The sequence below is a fragment of the Bombina bombina genome, chromosome 7 (genome assembly GCF_027579735.1).
Source record: "Bombina bombina isolate aBomBom1 chromosome 7, aBomBom1.pri, whole genome shotgun sequence".
NCBI classification, from domain to species: domain Eukaryota; kingdom Metazoa; phylum Chordata; class Amphibia; order Anura; family Bombinatoridae; genus Bombina; species Bombina bombina.
Genome location: NC_069505.1, coordinates 450,778,619 through 450,793,433, shown reverse-complemented (window position 1 = coordinate 450,793,433; position 14,815 = coordinate 450,778,619). Strand labels below are relative to the sequence as shown.

The 14,815-nt window shown below is 39.4% G+C and overlaps 1 long non-coding RNA gene across 1 annotated transcript; it reads right to left on the bottom strand.

Annotated features, from left to right (window-relative positions):
* Window positions 1-2,318: 2,318 nt before the first annotated feature.
* LOC128635986 (uncharacterized) lies at window positions 2,319-13,915 on the bottom strand. The gene is made up of 2 exons (XR_008398641.1): window positions 13,430-13,915; window positions 2,319-5,085 (listed from the first exon to the last, which is right to left on the bottom strand). It is a non-coding gene; the product is annotated as an uncharacterized LOC128635986 (long non-coding RNA).
* Between the last annotated feature and the right edge of the window lie 900 nt (window positions 13,916-14,815).

Sequence of the window (14,815 nt, the reverse complement as noted above, 5' to 3'; positions counted from 1 at the left end):
TTAGCAAGAGCAGTTTCTGGAGTGTTTAGGACAGAAACCAGATTGTAGTGGATCAAGTAAGGAGTTGGTTGTGAGAAATTGAGTTAGCCAATTATAGACCAGTCGTTCCAATAATTTTGAAGCAAAGGGAAGGAGACCCATCGATAGAAGGCATGGAGGGGTCAAGCGATGGCTTTTTTAGGATTGGTATGATTGACGCATGCTTGAATGTGTCCGGAAATGAGCCAGTGGTGAGAGATTGGTTAAAAAGATGAGTTAGGGTAGGGGTTAGTAAAGCAGAGAGAGAGGGAAGAAGTTGTGAAGGAATAGGGTCAAGTGGGCAGGTTGTGAGATGAGCCAAGGATAGGAGTACAGAGACTTATTCCTCTGCTACAGGAGGGAAATAGCATAGAGTTTTGTTAATAGAAGGGGTGTGTAGGATTGCTAGGTTTTGAGGGGTGTGAGGTGCAGATCTTTTCTAATGGTGTAAATTTTATTTTTGAAGTGATCAGCAATAATCTGAGCAGTGAGGTTGGTAGTGGGCGGGGGTGCAGACGGACGTAGAAGGGAGTTAAAGGCTGAGAACAGCTTTCTGGCGTTGGATGCATGAGATGATACAAGGGAGGAGAAATAAACTTGTTTGGCCAGGCTTAGCGCATAGTTGTAGGACTTAAGGATGAATTTATAATGCCGGAAATCAGCACAGGTGCGTGATTTCCTCCACTGCCGTTCAGCAGCCCATGAACATATCTGGTCTGGTGTGCCATGTTTGCCATAGAGTGATTTGATGTACGTCGAAGAGTGGAGGGTGCAGCTTTGTCAAGTGTTGATTTTAGTGCCAAATTATACTGTAAAGCCACAAGGTTTGGTCAATAGAGGGATGAAAGGTTGGAGAGCAGAGGATTCAGTTGAGTGGAAAAGTCTGTGAGATCCAAGTCATTTAAATTCCTGTAAGGTAGCAGTTTCTTGGGGCTTGCAAAGATGTAGTAGCTAGAGTAAGAGAGAAAGTTAGTAGATGGTGGGCAGAGAGAGGAAAGGGGAAGTTAAGGAAGTTGGAAATGGCACAGAGATTAGTGAAGAATAGGTCTATGGAGTTGCCTTCACAGTGGGTTGGAGATGTTGTCCACTGGGACAGGCAAAAAGAGGTGGAAAGGGATAGAAGTTTAGAGGCAGCAGGCATGTTAGGATTATCAATGGGTATGTTGAAGTCCCCTAAGATTAGAGAAGGGACTTTACAAGAGAGAAAATGTGGAATCCAGGCTTCAAAGTGGTCCAGAAATTGTGATGCTGGGCCAGGGGGCCGATAGATTACTGCAACATGAAGAGTTACAGGGGAGAAGATGCGGATAGCATGAACTTCAAAAGATGAGAAGGAAAGAGAGGGGGTGAAGGAATGATGTTAAAGATATTGTGTGGAGATAGAATTCCTACTCCCCCTCCTTCTTTGTCTCCTGGTCTAGGAGTGTGACTGAAGTGCAGGCCGCCATAAGACAGAGAGATTACAGCAGTGTTAGCCCTCACTGAAACCTAGCTTTCCTCCTCTAACAGGTTAAATGAACATGAAATAAATAGGTCATGAATAGATGTAAGCTTATTGCATACAGAGTGTGCATTCCATAGGGCACAAGAGAATTGGGGTGTACTAACAGAGGAGCAGTTAATGAGGTTTAGAGGGTTATGTGGGGAAGGTGTATGAGGTGTCACTTGGGGTAGTGAATTGAGGGAAGCAGAGGGTGGACCTGGGTTAGGTGAGACATCCCCAGCTGCAAGAAGAAGAAATATGGTGAGCAAAAGGAGATGAGAATGTGTCTTATGTGAGTGTTTAAGTTTGGAATCAGTATAGCATGGCTGGATGAGGTATGTGAGATAGGAATAGAGTTAATTTATGTTGTAGAAGGGGGGAAGGTAGAAGAGGAGAAATATGAATTGACTGAGTGCTGTTTGTGAAAGGAAGAGCTGTGACTTTAAGGAGAAGGGAGGAAAAGGTTAATGCAGACATTAGAAAGTGTAGCATTTTTGCAGTTAATTTAGGGATATTTAAAGACACTTGTTGTGTTGTCCACTCCTTTGTCTAATCCCTTGTTATAACCCCCTACACTTAGGAACTAACACACTTGGACAACTACACATGCTGCACTGATCTCACAAGCAAGCTTCGTATTCTATCCTTATGGGAAAAGAGAGTGATGGTGTAATTGAAATAACTGCATTAAAATGGTACCTAAGACTCTATAAATCTTAGTGTCTGTTTGCTATACTCTTTAGTGAAAGGCTAATACATATTAACACACAATCACTAGCTTAATTAAACTACCTGCAAGAATATCACTCACACAGTCTTATTCCAGCAGTACAAAACTTTTAATACAATGAGGCTACGTAAACAGTTACAATATGCAGATTAAATATAAATTACACATATGCAAATCACTTATACATACTCAGCAGTGAACTATACATCAATAATACACTATTATACATTTGCCCAATCTATGTGAAAGTATGGTGTGCTGTAATTATGAGTCTGCAAGGATCACTTACTTGATGTTCTCAGAGCATCCCAAAGGTAAGAAAAATAATGAGTCCCAGTATTCCTGGTACTTTTATTGTAAGTTTTTCATCCCTCCCACAATGATGATGTCACTCATAAGCAAGCACCCTTTTGTAATGTCCAGGTATTTGGTTACAATGCCATGTGGTCTGGGGGAAGGGAATGCATTTGGTCAAAGGGTCTCTATATACATTAACCCCTTCCTGAATACACAGCTGAGTTCTTACAGTATAATGCCATAATATCCCTTCTGGACAATATCTGAGTTCTTACAGATTTATGCCCTTATTACATTCCCCCCTTTTGGCAATGGAGGTTACCATACCCTTCCATTCCAATGATTGTTTTATATGAGTGAATCTGTTAGAACATTCCTAACCCCACCTATGTGTTATGGCTATATTAGTGTACTAAGGATGCCTCCATTCGCATACCATAATATAAGTGATATACACGTGCAATTAATGATTTTAAATAACAACACATACAAATTTGAATAATTATACATAATATAGAAATAAATAATATGATTATAAATGGATGTATGAACAGATTTCCCAATGCAGAACCCCATGATGACTGTTTCGAAAAGGAATTTGCTAATTTCTGCCACCAGGTAGAACTTGACATCTCTGAATAACTATGTTCAATCCTTTGTAGTTCTTGTTCCTGATGGTAGAAATTTACATGAATACGTTCCCCAAAACTTTTAAGATGTTCTAGTAACACAGAGTCTTTTTGCAATAAGGTTACCCATTTTTGCCAAGGTGCATCATCTACTAATATTGGGGTTATGAGTGGAGCCCCCAAGGTAGCGTTATATGAGAGTAACTGTGGGACAGTGAAGTTAAACTTTAGTGAACTTATCCTCACAGGGTACCCAGCAATACAATAAATCCCTGGTGTGATTTGTTCCCTTCGAATTACATCTGTCAAACCATACATGCACTTCATCTTTAGGCTTCAATGCAACAAAACACACCTTTCCTTGTCCTAAGGGAAAAATCATATCTTGGGATTAACTTTCTCCACAAAGCCATTGCAATATGAGTGATTATGCCATCAGGAATCAAAAATTATTCTTGCCTGGTTGGGTAGACATAACATTTTAGAAGGAAACCTTATGCAGCCAGACATGTCTACCTGTTCCATATGGGAACCATTCCATATAAAATTTGGGAACTCTAACTCATGATGTAGAACATGAGATTCTGTGACAGGTATTCCTAGTGAAAACAAATGATAAACATTCTGATAGGTACCACTAGTGGGCACAAGTGAAGTAGCCCTGCATATATTTTCCATGCAGCCCAACCAACTGTTTAACCATAATTCTCTGTGTTTTGATGCAAAACTGTTAACCACAGACTGCTCCCACCCTCCTAAAGGTGTATGGTTATTTTCCATAGCCTGTGCTATTAATTTAAAGTCAGTTGATAATTCTGTTTGCATGGAAATACACACAAAATACCAGGATACTTCCCTTAACCTACTAATTACTCCTATCAGTATTTCCTCTGTATTTTGAATGGCAGGACCCTGAACTTGAATGACTGTCTGTGTCAGTGTCTACCAGGGTGTTTATCATTTGTTGCGTATGAATCCCTTTTGCATTTAACATCCCCTGAGACTGTAAGGTTGCTGTTAAGCTGGATATGTCAATGGAATTTACCACCCCTAGCCCTGTTCCCACACCTCCCAAAACTGTATCCACAATATCCCTCCTAGTCCTTCTCCTAGTACCTTCTGCCCACTTAACTAATGCTTTTTCCATAGTGGCAGTAATTCTGGAACAATTTTGGTAATGTGTGGAAACTAGCCAATCTATTATTTTAATCTTCCACGTGATAAATTGGAATGTGGCATCCCTCAATACTGGAATTGGCTTGATTGTACTTGTTTGAAATGGACCGCTAGAAACAACATTTTTTCCCCTCACACATTGGAGTATTGTCATGTTTCCCCTTTGGTGTAGTGATTAAAGTAGAATAGATCAAAGGTGCAAAAGTAGATGTTTCCTTTTTTTTAATCTATTTTTAAGTATACTTCAATCCCTCCACCAAAGTTGGCAGCTGTAACCCTCCAATTAATCCCTTCTCCAATTTGTTGTTCAAATATAACCTTGTTTATATTATAGTTGTCGCCATTTATAGTGTGAATAGGATTTGTAAATGTTGTAGACACAGAAATACCTTCTCCCACCAAACCTACAGTCCATTGTCCCCAAGCCACCCACTTACATTCCCATTCAACTTTATTACCCTGATTGACCCTCCAAAAACCAATTAAATGGTCTTGATGTTTCTCTGCAAATATTTCAATCTTCCCACCCACATTAAAAGTCAATTTTCCCAAACAATCTTTGCTAAGGTCTTGAGAGCTCCATAAGCCTGTCCATCCTCTGATGATGCTGCTTGGGCTCCATCTACGACTCCTTGTGAGGTTGGTCATTGAAAGTTCATTACAGTCACAGATTGGAAGTTTTTGCAATAACACCCACACAAATACAAATAGGTTTGTGGCGATCATTCCTCTCAGGCTCCACATAATGAAATCTGTCAAAAAAGATTAAGAGAATATCAGTTCTTAGCAGAAATATCTACATCTGGGACAACTGTCCCTCTATACACTTTACATTGGTCAACATGGACCCATTTGTAACCAGGCTGCCTTCTGGTTTTCCCAGGGGTTGATCTTTCTATTTTAATTACAGTATTACCCAATTTGTCCCAAATTCTATAAGGTACTTCCCAATTTGCATCCCAGGGAGAATTTTTGCGAAAGTTTTTAATCATGATCAATCCCCCCTTATCAAACAGAGGTGTTTGATGTGTAGATGAAATTTTACAATCTGTTGGGGCCATATTAGAGGCAGCAAAAATTAGCAGTGAGCTCAACTGCTCCTGAATTTGGGAGAGATATTGATCTCTAGACACAGATTCTCTCAAGGGGGTAGACAATTGTGGTTCGCCTGGGTGGCCTAATGCCATTTTTCTCCCTGTCATGAGCTCATAGGGAGAACACTTGGTAGCATTTGATGGTGTAGCTCTAATAGTCATTAGAACTGCTGGAAGATGTGTGACCCATGATTTACCATACTGGGAAAGCATTTTTGACAATTTTTTTTTTAATGTGCGATTCATGCGCTCAACTATACCAGAGGATTGTGGATGATATGGTACATGAAATCTTGTCTGTATTCCCAGTAGGGCACAGAGATTTTGCATTACCTGACCTGTAAAATGTGTACCCCTGTCTGATTCAATGAGTGTTGGAAACCCCCATCTTGAGAAAACATGTTCCCACAGTGCTCCGGCAGTAGCCTGTGCAGTATCACAATGAAGTGGAATAGTCTCAACCCATTTTGAAAAACATATCTGCAATTACTAGGGCATACCTGAGACCCCACTTTGATAGTGGAAGTGGGCCTATAAAATCAATTTGGATAGCTTTCCAGGGGCCATCTGCTACTGGTATTCTCTGGAGAATGGGTCTCTGAGCTTTAGGACGTGGATTAATTTGAGCACAAATTAAACATTCTTGTACACATTTTAAACAGGTTTCTGCTAAATCTGGCAAATGAAATTTTTGCCTTAAATGGTACTCTAATGCACTTTGCCCAATATGCCCAAGAAGAGAATGTGTTTGCTGTGTTATAGGTCCCTGCAAATGACTTGGGACCACAAAAAACAATTTAGCCTGTGGATCAGTGGGATTGGAGTAACATGTTAACCCCTTACAAATTGAATAACCATTTGGGAGTGTTTGCTGTTCCTGTAACAGAGGGAAAAGGTTAGGATCTTTAGCTTGTTCTGTTTTCAAATCAGGTACCTCTGAATCTACCATTGTAATCTTTGCTATGTGTGCCATTGTATCTTTAGATGCAACATGCTCTCTCCATGCTTCCTGTGTCTCACTGTCATTCTCATCTGATTGATATGGTTCCCCATCTAAAGCTGCCTGTTTGGCTAATATGTCCACATGTGCATTCCCTTGTGAATGTTCATCTGTGAAATGTGTGTGTGCCTTAACTTTAACAATAGCTGACTGCAATGGGTGCTGTGTTCCCCAATCTACCAATTTCTTAAGGGTTTGAACATGTGACAATGGTTTTCCTGCTGAGTCTACCATTCCCCTTAGATTCCAAATTGGTAAGTACTCTGTCAGTGATCTGGTCACTTAGGCACTGTCACTGTATATACAAATGTCTTGTGTGTCAAACCTGTGGCAAGCCATAGACATGGCTTCTAATTCTGCTCTCTGTGCTGAGAATGATCTTGGTAGCATAAATTTAAGAGCTAATTGTTGAGAGGGACCCAAATAGCAAAACCAGTATTAAATTGACCATCCTGCCAAAATCTTGAACCATCTACATAAATTTGTAAAGCTGATGCTAAACCTTCCTTTAACACTTTAAATGCTTCCTCATGTTCTGCACTCCAAGGTATTTTCCCAACATCCTCTCCTTTCAAAAGATCATAGAGAGGTTTTGCTTTTTCAGCAAACCCTTCAATGAAATCACGAGAAAAATTTACCAAGCCTAAAAATTGTCTTAAGGACTGCCTATGCAATGGTCTGGGCACCTGAAGTATGGCTGTAACTCGTTCTCTAGTAGGGCATCTTGTACCCCTTTGGATTGATACTCCCATAAATGTCACCTTTTGTCTCATTAATTGTACTTTTGAAGTGTTTAACTTGAGGCCAGATTCAGCAAACAGTTCATTCAGTCGCTCCAAATGTTCCTCTACTGTCTGTTTGTAACAAAATATCATCTACATACTGTATGATACTTTCTGGGACTGAGAATGTTTTTAATACCTCTGCTAATGCTTGGTGAAAGTATGTAGGTGAGCTGTGGAAGCCCTGAGGAAGCGAATTAAAGCAAAATTGCGTATTATCAAAGCAAAAAGCAAACTTATATTGGCACTCTGGGGCTAGTCTGATACTCCAAAAACCATTACTTATATCCAGAACAGAATACCACCTACATGTGGCACTCAGTTTGGATACCACTTCAGGATTAGAAGCAACTAGATTTGTAACAGGTGGGGTAACTTTATTCACCATACGAAAATCAGCCGTTAACCTCCAAGTATTATTTGCTTTCCTTACTGGCCACAAAGGAGAATTATTAGAGGAGGAACATTTCCTAATTATCCCTTGGCTTTCAAGATGACTAATAATTTGCCTCACAGGTTCAATAGCTTCTGCTGGAAAACAATACTGTCTTTGTGGAGGGGGGTAAGGGCCTACAATATTGATTTCAATGCCTTTTATTATGCCACAATCATTCTTATGTTGAGCCCATATGTCAGGGAAATCCATAACCAATCTCTTCAAATCAGGGTGACTTTCAGTATCCGGCCACACCCTTTCTGAAGGAATTGATGCAATGGATGCTATAGGACTGATATAAGAGTCATCTAATATTACAGGTTTTCTCCCTCTAGTATCCCTCCACAAAACATTGTTACATAGGTCCACTATCATCCCTTCTGATCTCATTATATCAGCACCAAGTATTGTACCCTCTGTGTTTTTGCTCTGCCAAATGGGAATTTCCTTAGTCCACTGATTGCCTAGTGTCATAGTCACATTTGGGATAAGGGATGATAAGAAATGTCTGTCTTGTCCCTTGTGGGGGACTTAATAGTAAGTCTGTCAAAGTTACTGAAGCTCCTGTGTCTATGAGGAGTTTGGTGCGATGGCTCTCAATCACACCATAGACACAGGGACGTCCAGAATGATCCCTTAAGGTGTTACATATAGGGACCATGTATAGATAGTGTATTTATAAGTAGCGCCTTACTTACACCCTGTTAGCTGTTTAATGGAATAATCTCACAAATATTCTGAAGTTGAGGATAAAGGGAAAATATAAACAGCGCTTTACCTATATATAAATATAGGATAGCTAGGGATGAATATCAATTGGTCAATAAATAATAATGAAATAGATGTGAATACATATGAGTAAAATATCTTAATATTTAATTTCTCAAAACAATACATACATATGCATACTACAGGGAGTGCAGAATTATTAGGCAAGTTGTATTTTTGAAGATTAATTTTATTATTGAACAACAACCATGTTCTCAATGAACCCAAAAAACTCATTAATATCAAAGCTGAATAGTTTTGGAAGTAGTTTTTAGTTTGTTTTTAGTTATAGCTATTTTAGGGGGATATCTGTGTGTGCAGGTGACTATTACTGTGCATAATTATTAGGCAACTTAACAAAAAACAAATATATACCCATTTCAATTATTTATTTTTATCAGTGAAACCAATATAACATCTCAACATTCACAAATATACATTTCTGACATTCAAAAACAAAACAAAAACAAATCAGTGACCAATATAGCCACCTTTCTTTACAAGGACACTCAAAAGCCTGCCATCCATGGATTCTGTCAGTGTTTTGATCTGTTCACCATCAACATTGCGTGCAGCAGCAACCACAGCCTCCCAGACACTGTTCAGAGAGGTGTACTGTTTTCCCTCCTTGTAAATCTCACATTTGATGATGGACCACAAGTTCTCAATGGGGTTCAGATCAGGTGAACAAGGAGGCCATGTCATTAGATTTTCTTCTTTTATACCCTTTCTTGCCAGCCACGCTGTGGAGTACTTGGACGCGTGTGATGGAGCATTGTCCTGCATGAAAATCATGTTTTTCTTGAAGGATGCAGACTTCTTCCTGTACCACTGCTTGAAGAAGGTGTCTTCCAGAAACTGACAGTAGGACTGGGAGTTGAGCTTGACTCCATCCTCAACCCGAAAAGGCCCCACAAGCTCATCTTTGATGATACCAGCCCAAACCAGTACTCCACCTCCACCTTGCTGGCGTCTGAGTCGGACTGGAGCTCTCTGCCCTTTACCAATCCAGCCACGGGCCCATCCATCTGGCCCATGAAGACTCACTCTCATTTCATCAGTCCATAAAACCTTAGAAAAATCAGTCTTGAGATATTTCTTGGCCCAGTCTTGACGTTTCAGCTTGTGTGTCTTGTTCAGTGGTGGTCGTCTTTCAGCCTTTCTTACCTTGGCCATGTCTCTGAGTATTGCACACCTTGTGCTTTTGGGCACTCCAGTGATGTTGCAGCTCTGAAATATGGCCAAACTGGTGGCAAGTGGCATCTTGGCAGCTGCACGCTTGACTTTTCTCAGTTCATGGGTAGTTATTTTGCGCCTTGGTTTTACCACACGCTTCTTGCGACCCTGTTGACTATTTTGAATGAAACGCTTGATTGTTCGATGATCACGCTTCAGAAGCTTTGCAATTTTAAGAGTGCTGCATCCCTCTGCAAGATATCTCACTATTTTTTACTTTTCTGAGCCTGTCAAGTCCTTCTTTTGACCCATTTTGCCAAAGGAAAGGAAGTTGCCTAATAATTATGCACACCTGATATAGGGTGTTGATGTCATTAGACCACACCCCTTCTCATTACAGAGATGCACATCACCTAATATGCTTAATTGGTAGTAGGCTTTCGAGCCTATACAGCTTGGAGTAAGACAACATGCATAAAGAGGATGATGTGGTCAAAATACTCATTTGCCTAATAATTCTGCACTCCCTGTATTAGTATATATAAAAACAATCAAAATAAAATCAGATTAAAAACATTTATAGATGGATCGTTCATAGGAAGAAAAACATTGTAAATAACTTCCTAGGTAGATATACAGAGGAGAGGACGTCTCCACCTCCTCAGACAAAAATTCCCAAAGAGCAATGGAAATAGTAGCGTTCCACCTTTATCTAGTTGCAAGTCACTTCTTTGTAGTATATTTTACAATGTTGCAAAGAATGTTGCAAAAAATCTTCAGAGGGCAGTGTGCTATGCTTAAGATTAATGGCACTCCACCTTTACTAAGTTGCAAGTCTCTTATTCTGTTACAATGTGCTTTGCAATGTTGCAATGGAGGTCAAATTTCGTTTCTTAAAAAAAATTTTGCATTCATATGCGTAAGAGTGATTCATGTACTTGATGTGTTTGAAAGAAAGTTATTAGTTGTTTTTACACAGTCTCTGGTGGCTAGTAAACAAATGTGTAGCAAGTAAATGTGTAGCTCCAAGAAACACTTTGATCGTTATTCCGTGTAAAAAATAGTTGCCTTTAAATTATATACACTCTATACACTCTCAGTGCTGTAAAGTTCAGTGCAGGATAGGTAATTACAGGCAGGTATACTTTACCGGTCACCCTTGGTTTGCGATCTCTGACGTGGATGTTTTTGGCGTCCTTTGGGCCCTGTGTCGACCTGTCGGATAACGCTCTCACCTCTGACCTTGATATAGTGATGCCAGCAATTTTCATCCGTAACGGGTATTGCCACTCCGGTCTCTCCAGGTATCCACTTCGCTGTAGGTGTGCCGGTAACCTGCTTGTATACCTCTTTCTCTAGATGCCAATGGTAATCATCCGGATTTTATATCTCAGAACTCTGCGCAGAGTATCAAATAGCCTGCTCGGCTGGTAGCTGATCCGGGTTCTTTCTTTGCACTAGAGAATCACCAGGAATCACCAGGTGAGTACCAGGAAAGTAAATTCTAACTCTCCCATAAGGCTGTGTATCTCACAAAGTAAACAGAACAGCATATAATTCAGATCCCAATCATTAATCTTGATGCTTTCAGCAAACAAACAAAAAGTGTCTTTAAATCCAAGTGTAGTCCCAGTTTGCAAATCAGACCAGAAACAGCAGACTTAAAGGTGGAGTGCCATTAATCTTAAGCATAGCACACTGCCCTCTGAAGATTTTTTGCAACATTCTTTGCAACATTGTAAAATATACTACAAAGAAGTGACTTGCAACTAGATAAAGGTGGAACGCTTCTATTTCCATTGCTCTTTGGGAATTTTTGTCTGAGGAGGTGGAGACGTCCTCTCCTCTGTATATCTACCTAGGAAGTTATTTACAATTTTTTTCTTCCTATGAACGATCCATCTATAAATGTTTTTAATCTGATTTTATTTTGATTGTTTTTATATATACTAATAGTATGCATATGTATGTATTGTTTTGAGAAATTAAATATTAAGATATTTTACTCATATGTATTCACATCTATTTCATTATTATTTATTGACCAATTGATATTCATCCCTAGCTATCCTATATTTATATATAGGTAAAGCGCTGTTTACATATAGGGACCATGTCATCCAGGGCCTGAGGTAGTCAGTCAGAGCAGGAAATCAGAGGAGAACTATTTTCATAATTCTTTTCATGATATCCCACTTCCCCTTCCCCCACAGTCATCACTCTCAAAGCCTCATGCGCTGGGCCATACAGATTAGTACCAGGCCTAAGCTTTGGGGTGTATTCCTGTCCTGTTTTATCTGGGGGCTTAATCTTGTTACTTTCCCCTACCCAATTCTGCGCATAGCTTTCTTTTGGAGGTGCAGAGGGATGTAATCTTTCCTGCCCTCCCTCAGTTTCCTTCTGGATTCTCTTTAAGAATCTGCAATCTACTCGTCTGTGCCCATATTTATTGCAGTAATGGCCTTTAAAGGGACCTAAGTACCTTTAAAGGGACCCTCTGAATATTTTTGTTTCCCTTCATTAGTGGTTACCATAGAAATTCTGTGTTGCCCTGTGCTCCTTTTCTTTAGAATGTTCTGCCTAGCCTTACCTATAATAGATAACACACCCTCTAGTGTATTCTTTTCCTCAGCCATCATTTGTATGCTAGGTTCCAAATATGTGAATTTTTTAATTAAGTACTGCAACATATCATGAGGTGTCTGTTCGTCAATCTATATAATTGTTCGAATTTAGCTGCAAATACCCATGGGTCATCATTTAATGCTACTTGCATTTCTGCAAGAGAGTGACTGTCTAAATCTCTACTCCCTGTCACTAGTATACAAACAGCTTTTAATCTGTCCCCATCTGAACCCCATTTATTCTCCTTAAACCAATCTGTGTTCAAATTAACTGGGCCTGCAACTGGTGATTGTAATCTAGCTGCAGTGCTGCCTGGAAGCCACATTTTTAACATTAGACATGCTTCTTTATGTGACAGCATGTATTTTATTGCAGACTCAAAATTTGACATGTTAGTAAATACATCTGCTTTAACATCATACATCGGAAAGAGAGGTTTTAACTTTACCAGTTGTCTGATTACTTTATCTCTATCTTGTTTTTTAAGGGTAGTTGATACCAGGGATGATGTTTCAGCAGAGGTGGTAGAAAAAGGTAAATTTTGCGATTGAGTTAAATTTCTTCGACTGGATCTTAAACTGGGTGTTAGTGATAAAGTATCTGTTTGATGTTCTGGATTTAATGTTCTTGGCCTAGTTATCTGTGGGGTTAGTATGGGAATGTGTGTGCTCTCTGTATTTTGTGTGTGATCAAATCTTTCTTCACTGTGAGGAATAGGCGCCCTCCCCCATCAACATGTGGACTTAGCACCCTTCCCCCATCAGCATGTGGGCTACCTTACTGCGACACACATGCATTGTCCTCATTTAATACTGCAACAGGGGTTAAGTTTGCAAGCCCCTGTCTCAATGAAGCTATAAGTTGGCCTCTCGCATCATAATTTTCTTCTAAAGTATTAATATATTCTGCATTTACACCACATGTGGGGCAATTCTCATCTAATGTGTTACAATTGATCTCTGTTAACATAGCTATTGGGGGAGAATGTTCAAAGATTGCTCTATTCATTTGGTCTTTGATAGCTAACAACAGTTTCATGCAATTCTGTAATTTGGATTTTTCTTTTGTTAAACAAAACCTCTTATCAATAAGCTTATTCTCATTCTCACATTGCAACCACACATCTTTCAGTCTTTTAACTATGTCAGTATTCTCATCAACAACAGGCTCAAATGTGCTACATTCTGCATATTTAACAATTAATTCCATACTCACACTTTAAAGTGTCTTCAGACTGCCAGCAAATCAGATTCACGTCCTGCGCAATATGATTTTCTCTGCGTCTGGTTCAACTGATCCTTAGGTAATGCCTCTCTGGATCTGTAGTCTTGGCCAAAGACTTTACTGCTGAAACGCTCAACTCAAAAACAGTATAGCAAAAACTAGGTTCAATTTTCGTCCAAAAATCACACTTGTATTATAAAAATTACCTGGATTTGTCCCCCCTTTAAACAAGTGTAGTTGGTAAGAAAATTATCGCTGGTTCGGCTCGCCAATGAAATAACTGCATTAAAATGGTACCTAAGACTCTATAAATCTTAGTGTCTGTTTGCTATACTCTTTAGTGAAAGGCTTATACATATTAACACACAATCACTAGCTTAATTAAACTACCTGCAAGAATATCACTCACACAGTCTTATTCCAGCAGTACAAAACTTTTATTACAATGAGGCTACGTAAACAGTTACAATATGCAGATTAAATATAAATTACACATATGCAAATCACTTATAAATACTCAGCAGTGAACTATACATCAATATTACACTATTATACATTTGCCCAATCTATGTGAAAGTATGGTGTGCTGTAATTATGTGTCTGCAAGGATCACTTACTTGATGTTCTCAGAGCATCCCAAAGGTAAGAAAAAGAGTGAGTCCCAGTATTCCTGGTACTTTTATTGTAAGTTTTTCATCCCTCCCACAATGATGATGTCACTCATAAGCAAGCCCCCTTTGTAATGTCCAGGTATTTGGTTACAATGCTATGTGGTCTGGGGGAAGGGAATGCATTTGGTCAAAGGGTCTCTATATACATTTCTACTCACACCAGCTGGTCATCCTTCTCAGATGGGGGTCTGGTAATGTGATCTTTCTACATTCCACAGTGACCCAGTGTTAAATGAGGATTTAACCCCTTCCTGAATACACAGCTGAGTTCTTACAGTATAATACCATAATATCCCTTCTGGACAATATCTGAGTTCTTACAGATTTATGCCCTTATTACAGTAATTATGAACTGAAAAATGAAAGGCTTTCCAGTATAGAATAATATTAGCTAATATAAATAGTCATTTTTAAGTGTGATGCATTATTATCTATATGTTATACAAACGTGCATTGAAACAGTCAGTTTGTACTTACTCTCTTTTTGAGCATTCTTCTGAAGAGAGAAAATGCAGAACAGGTATTCTCTGGAGACATCAGACGGTAGTGCTTGTCCGCAGTCGCACTGGTGTGTGCCAGATATTGAGCGATGATGCTCTTCTCCGCCTCAGAATATACTTTTCTGGTGGCAGTATCGGTCGCCCTCCTTGCTACACTAGAGGTCACCGCTGGCAGTCCATATCTGTAAAATGTAAAATCGGTTAGC